Here is an 11,971-nt window from a genome sequence, read left to right as displayed (position 1 = left end):
CCCTCTTTTGCCCCACGCACCACTGAACTCTGACGGACTCTCCCACTCCCCCCTCCCAAATGCACACACACACTGTCACTTTAATCAGTCTGAATAAGCTCTTTTGCACTACAATCATTATCTCTGCACTGTTGTTTACTTCACTGGTTTGCACTCTATCTGCCATGTGCCTTGTGCTGCTTTATATATATATTTTATATATTTTTTTTTACATTTGACCTTATTTGTATAGTTGTATTTTATATTTTATAATCTGTATCTATCTGTATTTATGTTCTACTGTTAGTGTTATCTGTATGCACCAAGGGTCTGAGAGTAACGCAATTTCAATTCTCTGTGTGTATGTGCTGTACATGTGGAAGAATTGACAATAAAGCAGACTTGACTTAACTTGACTTATTTTTTTTTAATAAATCAATCAGTATAAAGTAATGACATATAAAATTTGACCTCAATATAAGACAATTTTGCAGTTGAAGAAGGAAAGCTACCTATAAAATATATTTTAAATAAATAAATGCATATTAAAGACAATATGTATATTAAAAAGTGCACAATTTATGTCTTTACACACACACACACACCTAAAACATCAAACACAGACAGGTCTTTGTGGTGGCAAGGCGAGACACCCATAGATATCTATACATAGATACATTACCATTTCTAAAGTCAGTAACACTTTATTTTAAGGTGTCCTTGTTACATATGTCACATGTACTAACTATTATAATAACAATAAATTATGCATAATTACATGCAAGTAACTCTACTTGCCGTCTATTCGGCGCTACAGAGCACTGCGCACCAGAACGGCCAGGCATAGGAACAGTTTCTTCCCTCAGGCAATCCATCTTATGAACACTTGACAATAATTGTGGAACACACAACACTATTTATACACGTATATACTTATTTATCTAACACACATACTTAGTTTACATTTCGAATTTTCACATAATATACCTGTACATACAAAACTGTCTATTGTAGTATACATGTACATACAGTTGTCAAACTGTATATTGTTATCCCTTATTTACTTGTTCTATTTTTATTATCTGTGTTTTTGTCCTGTCACTGTCATTCTGTTGCACTGTGGAAGCTTCTGTCACAAAAACAAATTCCTCGTATGTGTAAACATACCTCGCAATAAGGCTCATTCTGATTCTGATTCTGAGAAGTTAATCTACTCTCCTGTCCGATTTGTGGTTACGGCTAGAAGGGATACTGCAGCTACTGGGCATGTGCACATCAATATAGCGTATTTTTTGTCACACTGTACAACAATACTGTTTTTGCATTATTGTTTAGGGTTGGGGTAGGTGTAGACGCTAAGAAAACACAATCTAACCACCTTTTCTGAACGCGGAAGTCTCTCCTGACTGGTACAGTGCTTTACATTTCCGGTCTCTGGGGTTTCTAGTCACATTTACATATTTTTCGAGCTGACGATATAATGTGAAACCTATGAAAATCGCTTTAAAAAGCACATGGCGCCATAGTTTCATCACTTTATATTGTCGCAGTGACCGTCTTTTTGTAGTAAAGGATCTGTCATAGTTTAATGAGTGGGAAGATGACATGAAGCGACGTGAGGTTAGCTGCATTGAAAACAAATGAGCACACATGTGCATAAACAGCTCCCAATCGGGGAGAAGTTCACGGGATTTTGTAAACAGAATGATAAGAGCACACATTTTAACATATTATTATTATTTTTTTAACACTAAGTATTTTAACTTAAGCACTGCAAGCCATGCATAGAGTGCCAGATTTTCTGGTACGTAAAATAAGTACTTTAAAGGAATTCCTTAGCTTATTGCCGTTACTGTGGCAGACAACGACAGCACAGCTTAACCCTGCGCACATTTTTATATTTAGTTATATTGAAAAAGTTTCAATTCAGTCTATATTTTTTATCCCGTTTTAACATGGATTTCTATGAGACCAGCCGTAGCTGTCGGGCAAGATGGCGGATAACAATGGCGGCACATAATATCCGCATTCTGATTGGTCAGATCTCCTGTCAGTCAAGCTCCCTGCGAACGGTCAATTGTCCCAATTAGAGACACTAGTCCACAAACTGCCTATCAAATTGGTGAAATTTGGGATTCTGCCAAATCAGATAGGTGGCAATAGGTTTAAGTTATTTGACAGGCCCTAGATAATTATCCTAAAAATGTGGTATCCACAGACAGCTTATGCATATTTAAGAGTTATGTTACATTAATGTGTTCAATGATGTCTCTAAAGTCATTTTTATTCATTACAAACATGAAATATGATGTTTATTTGTATTGTCCACGGACAGCCTATCTGAGGCACATTAAATAAGCTGGCATTTAACTAGCAAGGATAAGACAGAACAGATAGTTAGGTCTGATCAAGGGTCAGAGCCAGAAATCAGTACAAAAAAGGTTCTCTACAGGAAAGACAGGTCAGGGCTAGACAGAAAGTCGGTAAACAGGGATCATTATGAACCGGCAACCACCAAGGGGCTTGACTGAGGCAAGAAGGCCAAGGAGAGCAGAGAATTCGAGGATCAGGCTGGGCAGTCTGAGTATGAGGCATAACCAAAAGGCAGATGGGGGCAGAAAGCAAAAGAAGGAAAAACAGAGCTCAGGAGACAGTTATCTGACCTGACAGTAACACCCACAAGCTGAAATGCAAGTTCCAGGTTAAGCAGGATGGGAGCTAAGGTAAAATGGGACTGGAGATCATCACATGCTGTCTGTGCAGCCACTTCTGTCGGACATCGAAAACGTGCTAAATTGACATACTTGTTTCTCCAAAAAACAATGCTACAGCCAGTTATTCTACTTTGAAATGCACTTTCTGTGTCTGAATGTGTTTTTATTTGGTCTGTGTGATTTCGCAAACTGCCAATTTACCTAATATTATTTTGACATGCTGAATAGTATTTTGAGTTCAGCAACTGCCGATTACGTTGTTTACGTTCAGTGGATACTGTCCAAAATGGCGGAAGATGGTATAACTCTGGGAAAAGAATTGTTGAATAAATTATGTTATTATTGTTTTCTTTGCACACAAAAAGTATTCTCGTAGCATCGTAAAATTACGGTTGAACCACTGATGTCACTTGGACTATTTTACAGATGTCCTTGCTACGTTTCTGGACCTGGGAATATTGTAGTTGCGTTGCTGTCTAAGGAGGGTCAGAGATCTCTCAGATTTTATCAAAAATATCTTAATTTGTGTTCCGAAGATTAATGACGGTCTTACGGGTTTGGAATGACATGAGGGTGAGTAATTTGAAAATCTAAAAATGCACAAAGTTTTCTGTAAGAAGTAGGGTTGGTGTAGGGTGATAGAAAATACAGTTTGTACATTATAAAAACCATTAAGCCTATGGAGAGTCCCCGCAAACCACCAATACCAACGTGCGTGTGTGTGTATGTGTGTGTGTGTGTGTGTAAATACAGTACATGTCATTGAGCAGCATTAAACAGTCTTTTAAATAGACATGAATGCTATGTCAGATGCAGTGGCAGTAACTACAGCAGCTCAAAAAGGCCTCTCACAGCAGAAGATCCAAGCTCTCGGTCGATTGTCATCGGACGCCTTCAAGAGCTATATCAGTACCAATAATTTTCACACAAAGAAAGTCCATCTAATTCTGATCAGTTAAATGAAATTTGATGCTGCTAATTCTTATCAGTTAAATGAAATTTGATGCTGCCGCTGCAATGCCCTGCTTCATTTTATACTGCCACAGCAGTGCCCGCTTCATTTGATACTGCCGCTGCAGTGCCCTGCTCATTTGATACTGCCGCTGCAGTGCCCCGCTTATTTGATACTGCCGCTGCAGTGCCCCGCTTATTTGATACTGCCGCTGCAGTGCCCCGCTTATTTGATACTGCCGCTGCAGTGCCCTGCTTAATTTGATACCGCCGCTGCAGCACCCTGCTTAATTTGATATGGCTGCTGCTGTACCCTGCTCATTTGATACTGCCGCTGCAGTGCCCTGCTTAATTTGATACTGCCGCTGCAGTGCCCTGCTCATTTGATACTGTTACAGCAGTGCCCCGCTTAATTTGATACTGCCGCCACAGTGCCCGCTCAATTTGATACTGCCGACACAGCGCCCTGCTCAATTCAATTCTGCCGCTGCAGTGCCTGCTTAATTTGATACTACCGCCGCAGTGCCTCCATCTGTCGTTTCGAGCCTAATGGCTTATTCAGCATTGGACAGGGCTCTCCCTTCTGACCCTTCCGGTGCAGCAGAGCCGCGGCTCCCTTCGGTCGCAGTGAGAGCCCTTCATCCGTCGTTTTGAGCCTCATTTGCTTTTTCCGCATCGGACAGGGCTCTCCCTTCCGGTGCAGCAGAGCCGCAGCTCCTTTCGGACGCAGTGAGAGTCCCTCACCTGGCCTTCCATCATGCTCCTTATTGGCAGGTAGGGCTTGCCATCCGACATGGAGAGCCGCAGCTCCCATTCAAGCACCGCACGACCCCTCCCAGTCGCCCTGCCGCCTCCTCGCACACCCTACTTTTCTTCACGGCACGCATATTTTTGGGGGCTACTTACAATTTTCTCTCCGGCTGCTGTCTCATGCCATTAGCTTCTTTTGGGGAGTTCTCTGGGTTCGGGCTTTAACCCGAGCTCGGAGCCCTCCCTCTGGACAGCACGCCAAATATGCTACCAATTGCTCAATCACATTATATGTTAGTGCAAACTCGTGAAATACATATATATATATATATATATATGAAAGGAATTGTTACTAGAAAAGTAAGCAAAGGTGTTATTAAATTGTGTTTGTCTATAATTGTGAGTTAAAATAAGGTCAAACATTCTGTAAAGGTGGGGGGGAAATAAATAAAATAAAATATTAATTTAGGGAGAAGCCAGTAAAAACGCTATATAGCCTCCACCTACCCTTGCCATACCAGCCAGCACCACCCTCCTAGCCCCTCAGTTACCATGAGTTCAGTGAACACAACCACTGTTAGCTCATGCCTCACCAATTCCCGAGAAGTTTGAGGGAACACTTGCTAAATGTAAGGGATTCCTGCTTCAATCAACAACCTGCATTATTTCCCACTGGCAGAGATGCATCTCCTTTGTTTGCTCGTTACTCAATGGGAGGGCTTTGGGTTGGCCAACAGCTGTTTGCATTGATGATCATTTAAAATTTCCCACAATCAGTTGCTTCATTCAACGATTGTGTGAGGTGTTTGAGCATCCTGAGGGGGGTAAAAGTGCAGGCGATCAATTACTTTCTCTTGGCCAGGGTAAGAACACTGCTGCTGAATATGCACTAACATTCTGAACACTAGCTGCTCAAAGGTTTTGAGTGGAGGATACATTAAAACTGCTGTTTCGCAAAGGACTGAGTACTGAGCTATCTTGGTCCCCGACAGCTCTCCACTCCTTTCAAAATCTCAAGGCAAGTTTTACTTGAGCACCCATTCTTCATAACCCTGACCCTAACCATCTTTTCACTGTTAAAACAGATGTTTCCAATACAGGCATCATAGCCATTCTCTCCCAATGTCATGGTGCACCACCCAAACTCTACCCTTGTCTATATTATTCATGCAAGCATATTCCTGCTGAACAGAACTATGATGTGGGGAATCGGGAATTGCTGGCCATGAAAGCAGCTTTTGAGGAGTGGCAGCACTGGCTAGAAGGAAAAAACATCCCTTCCTGGTCCTGACAAATCATAGAAATCTAGAGTATCTTCACATGGCCAAAAGACTCAATCTCAGACAGGCCAGGTGGGCTCTCTTCTTTACTCAGTTTAAGTTCACTGTCACATATCATACAGGTTTCAAAGACACGCCCCTGGTTACAGTTAAAAGCGCTATATAAATAAAGGTGACTTGACTTGACTTGACGAAAGCCAACGGTCTTTCCCAACAATATGAGTCCTCACAACATGCAAAGGCCGACGAACCCATCATATGGTCAACCATGATCTTGGTTCCTGTACAATGGAACAAGCACGTAACCCATCACCCCCACACTGTCCTCTGAATCAAGTCAAGTCAAGTCAAGTCACCTTTATTTATATAGCGCTTTTAACAATACAGATTGTGTCAAAGCAACTGAACAGCATTAATTAGGAAAATAGTGTGTCAATAATGCAAAATGACAATAGTAAACACTAATTTTCCAGTTAAAGACAGTTCATCATTGAATTCAGTGATGTCTTCATTCAGCTCAGTTCAGTTTAAATAGTATCTTTGCAATCATTTGCAATCAAGTCAACAATATCGCTGGAAATGAAGTGTCCCCAACTAAGCAAGCCAGAGGCGACAGCGGCAAGGAACCAAAACTCCATCGGTGACAGAATGGAGAAAAAACCTTGGGAGAAACCAGGCTCAGTCGGGGGGCCAGTTCTCCTCTGGCCAGACCAAACCAGCAGTTCAATTTCAGGCTGCAGCAAAGTCACATTGTGCAGAAGACTCATCTGGTTCCTGTGGTCTTGTCCCGGTGGTCGTCTGAGACAAGGTCTTTACAGGGGAATAACATCTGTATCTGGTGTTCATCTAGTTGTCCTGGTCTCCGCTGTCTTTCAGGGCTGTAGAGGTCCTCTCTAGGTGCTGATCCACCATCTGGTCTGAATACGTACTGGATCCGGGTGACTGCAGTGACCATCTGATCTGGATACAGACTGGATCTGGTGGGTTGTTTCAGGGTTGGCATCATCTGAGGTCCTCTGAGGGGTTGGCATCATCTCTTCTCAGGTGTTCTGGATCCAGACTGAAGCTTGTGTAAATCCTAGTTACCACGGGATGTCAATCCTGTGGCAAAAACAGAGAAACAAATAGGGACATAATTAGCGTAGCTGCTGTTCCAACCAAGCAAAATTTATTTGTTTAACCCAAACTAAAGAATAATAATGTGCATTTGATCAGATATAACTGCAGTACAAGATTATGATATGCATTATTTGAATGCTTGGCCAAAGAGATGTGTCTTTAATCTAGATTTAAACAGAGAGAGTGTGTCTGAACCCCGAACGTTATCAGGAAGGCTATTCCAGAGTTTGGGAGCCAAATGCGAAAAAGCTCTACCTCCTTTAGTGGACTTTGCTATCCTAGGTACTACCAAAAGTCCAGAGTTTTGCGACCTTAGGGAGCGTGATGGATTGTAGCGTGGTAGAAGACTAGTTAGGTACGCAGGAGCTAGCCCATTAAGGGCCTTATAGGCAAGTAATAATATTTTGTAACTGATACGGAACTTAATAGGTAGCCAGTGCAGAGACTGTAAAATTGGGGTAATATGATCATATTTTCTTGACCTGGTAAGGACTCTAGCCGCTGCATTTTGGACTACCTGTAGCTTGTTTATTGAGGATGCAGGACAACCACCTAGCAGTGCATTACAATAGTCCAGTCTAGAGGTCATGAATGCATGAACTAGCTTTTCTGCATCAGAAACAGGTAACATATTTCGTAGTTTGGCAATGTTTCTAAGATGGAAGAATGCTGTTTTTGTAACATGGGAAATATGATTTTCAAAAGACAAGTTGCTATCTAATATAACACCCAGATTTTTGACTGTAGAGGAAGTAACTGTACATCCGTCTAGTTGCAAATTGTAATCCACGAGATTCTGTGTACTGTCTTTTGGTCCAATAAGTAATATCTCTGTCTTATCCGAGTTTAATAGGAGAAAATTATTGGTCATCCAATCTTTTACATTTTTAACACATTCTGTTAGCTTAGATAATTTAGAAGTTTCATCTGGTCTTGTTGAGATATATAGTTGAGTATCATCTGCATAACAGTGGAAGCTAATCCCGTATTTTCTAATAATATTACCAAGGGGCAACATGTATATCGAAAATAGCAGAGGACCTAGGACAGATCCTTGTGGCACTCCATATTTTACTGGTGATAATTGAGATGACTCCCCATTTAAATGAACAAGGTGGTAGCGATCGGACAGGTAGGATCTAAACCATCTTAAAGCCTGCCCTTGAATACCTGTATAGTTTTGTAATCGATCTATGAGTATGTCATGATCTATAGTGTCGAACGCAGCACTAAGATCAAGTAAAACTAGCAATGAGATACAGCCTTGGTCTGACGCAAGAAGCAAGTCATTTGTAATTTTAACAAGTGCAGTTTCTGTGCTATGGTGGGGCCTGAAACCTGACTGAAATTCTTCATAGAGATCATTTTTTTGCAGGAAGGAGCGCAATTGAGCGGACACAACTTTTTCTAAAATTTTAGACATAAAAGGAAGATTTGAGATGGGTCTGTAATTTGCCAGTTCACTAGGATCTAGTTGTGGTTTCTTAATAAGAGGCTTAATAACCGCCAGCTTGAATGGTTTTGGGACGTGACCTAAAGACAACGACGAGTTAATAATATTGAGAAGCGGTTCTTCTGCTACAGGTAACAACTCTTTCAGTAATTTAGTGGGTACAGGATCTAACAGGCATGTTGTTGGTTTAGATGCAGTGATAAGTTTATTTAGCTCTTCCTGTCCTATAGTTGTAAAGCACTGCAGTTTATCTTTTGGTGCGATGAATGAAGCTGAAGTATTATACGCTGTAGAATCTACATTTGTTATTGTATTTCTGATGTTATCTATTTTATCAGTGAAGAAATTCATAAAGTCATTACTATTAAACTGTGAGGGAATATTTAGATCGGGTGGTGTCTGGTTATTTGTTAATCTAGCCACTGTGCTAAATAAAAACCTTGGATTGTTTTGGTTATTTTCTATGAGTTTGTGGATATGCTCGGCCCTGGCAGCTTTTAGAGCCTGTCTATAGCTGGACATACTGTTTTTCCACGCAATTCTAAAAACTTCCAAGTTCGTTTTTCTCCATTTGCGCTCAAGACTACGAGTTTTTTTCTTGAGAGAATGGGTATTACTGTTGTACCATGGCGCAGTACGTTTTTCTCTAACCTTTTTCAATTTGATGGGGGCAACAGCTTCTAATGTATTAGAGAAGATAGTGCCCATGTTGCTAGTCATTTCGTCTAGTTCATGTGTACTTATTGGTACACAGAGCAGTTGAGATAAATCAGGCAGGTTATTTGTGAATCTGTCTTTGGTGGCTGGAACAATAGTTCTGCCCAGACGATAACGCGGAGCGATATAGTTATTATCAGTAATACGCAGTATGCACGATACAAGGAAATGGTCAGTAACATCATCACTTTGAGGTACGATATCTATATCAGTAAGATCAATTCCATGCGATATAATTAAATCTAGCGTATGATTAAAACGATGAGTGGGCCCGGTGACGTTTTGCTTGACTCCAAAAGAGTTTATTAGGTCAGTAAACGCAAGTCCTAATGCATCATTTGTATTATCAACGTGAATGTTAAAATCTCCGACAATTAGCGCTTTATCAACAGTAACCAATAGGTCTGAGAGGAAATCTGCAAATTCTTTTAGGAAATCTGTATATGGCCCTGGTGGTCTATACACAGTAGCCAGAGCAAGAGATACGATAGATTTCTTTTGCATATCTGACAGTGTAACATTAAGCATTAGTATTTCGAATGAGTTAAACCTGTATCCTGTCTTCTGAGTAACATTGAGAATATCACTATATATTGTTGCAACACCGCCGCCACGACCAGTCTGACGGGGCTCATGCTTATAACAGTAGCTTGGTGGAGTAGACTCATTTAGACCAATATAATCATTAGGTTTTAGCCAGGTTTCAGTCAAGCAGAGTACATCAAAACGATTATCTGTGATTATTTCATTTACAATAACTGCTTTGGGTGAGAGTGATCTAATGTTTAGGAGCCCAAACTTTAAAAATTGTTTTTGTTCATTTATTTTACATTTTTCTGGTTTAATCACGATAAGATTTTTTCTAGATCCTGCATTAAATTTATATTTTGACCTCACTATTCGGGGAACAGACACAGTCTTTATAGATTGGACAGCACAAGTACTTCTATCATTTAAGCGGGTAGAACACAAGTCATCAGGGCAGTTATTTGAGATTTGACTTACTAGTCATATGGTGCGTAGCGTCCTGGAGATGTTGTCCGACATGAGTTCCGCTCCGACTCTGCTGGGGTGCAGGCCATCAGCGCGAAAAAGCCTAGGACGCTCCCAGAAAATATTCCAATTATTAACAAAGAGCAGTTTCTGTTCTTTACACCATGACAATAACCATTCATTTAAAGCAAAAAGTCTACTGAACCTTTCGTGTCCTCGTCGATACGTGGGAAGCGGTCCTGACACGATGATCGCCGTCGCGGGCAATGTGCTGCGCACTGTCTCGATCAGGCTCCTGAAGTCCCTCTTCAGTGTCTCCGTCTGCCGCAGCTTGGTGTCGTTAACCCCCGCGTGAAGCACGACCGCTCCGGTGCTCTCGTCGCCCTTCAGGATCGCGGGTATCTGCGCAGAAACATCGAGAACACGAGCACCAGGGAAACAGTGAGTGTGCACTTTACCTTCAGCTAACGTAGCACGGACGTGAATCAGACTTACGTTTCTTCATCATTCCAAAAGAAGGTCTTGCAGTGGGTTCATTCCTCCCCTAGTTCTGGGCATCCTTGTATTACTGCTACTCCGCAACCACTTCTGGTGGGTATTCAGATATTATGGTATACCTGAGGACATCGTTTCAGACCGGGGCCCAAGTTTACCTCTTGAGTGTGGTCCACATTCTTCCAACAGCTCAAAGTAAACGTCATCCTTACTTCTGGGTATCATCCTGAATTCAACTGTCAAACTGAACACTTAAATCAAGAATTGACTCACTTTCTATGGACATACCGCAAACCAGAATCAGTCTTACTGGAGCATCTGCTTTGGGCAGAACATGCCCAGAACTTACTATAGAAACCCTCCACAGGTTTTTGACCCCTTTCCAATGTGTGCTACGATTTCAACCTCCCTTATTCAGTTATTTATTCAGAAGAGGAAAGGAACAGGCTGACCATCACTGCCATCCCAACCCGGAATACACTCCAGGTCAGTGGGTCTGGCATTCTACCTGTGATCTATGTCTCCATCTACCCTTCAAGAAATGTGGGTAAATTGGTCCATTCAAAATTCTTAGACCGATTACCCTTGTGTCAAACCCCATTGCCTTGCCCACTACTTGTCACATCACTCCCACCTTTCACGTGTCTCTGTTCAAGCCTGCTGGTGGACCAAGAGGGCAGGAGGAAGAGGACAGTGACCAGGTCCCCCACTACCCCGTGTGCCTTGTCCCTTGTTAGTTGTCATGGCAATTTATTAGCCACACCCCTTTCCTTGTTTGTTGTCATAGTTACTCATTGGTCCTTTTGTTCTCCAGTGTATTTACCTACAGCCCCTGTGTTTCTCTTGTGCTTTGTGATTTGTTATACCTAATGGTTGCTGTTCTCCTCGTGTTTTGTTCTATGTTTTTGGTGTTTCTTGTTCTTCGTTTATTTAGTCACTTCATTAAACAGCCTGCACTTAGATCCTCGCGTCTGCTTGTTTCCTCCAGTCCCCACAACATTACAGAACAACTGACCATAATCATCGATCTAGCAGGAATGCAACTAATCCTTCTTCTTTCCATCCAACGAGTCAAAAAGAACAAAATCATCACTTCCTGATAAACTGGCACTAATTATCACTAAGAAAAGTAGGAGAAGCCACTGAATATAATAATTTTCATAAATGATAAATTACTTGCACCTCAGAGCTAGCAGACGAAACACAATAAATGCTGTCATTCCTTTTGGAGGTGGATGCCTGCTGTTTGGGAACACAGTCGTGTAAGACAATTATAACGAAATACTTTGATGACAGACTTTGCTCGGGCATTTCAGAATGAATGAAACAACATTTCAGATGCTGTGCAACGAGAACGGTCCACTGGTTAGTCAAGTTATCCTGTCCCATCATGCAAAGTCACATGACTTTTTTGACTTTATTCGGTAAATGTATTTCTATCGTAGTTTATGCGCATTTTTTATTAACGGATAAAAAGTTTATCCTACTCAATTGTGCGCATATTTTTTTATGCGCATTTT

This window comes from Sinocyclocheilus rhinocerous, unplaced genomic scaffold (genome assembly GCF_001515625.1).
Source record: "Sinocyclocheilus rhinocerous isolate Xijiao unplaced genomic scaffold, SAMN03320098_v1.1 scaffold4159, whole genome shotgun sequence".
Classification (NCBI taxonomy): Eukaryota; Metazoa; Chordata; class Actinopteri; order Cypriniformes; family Cyprinidae; genus Sinocyclocheilus; species Sinocyclocheilus rhinocerous.
Note: the sequence above shows the minus strand (reverse complement) of the source record.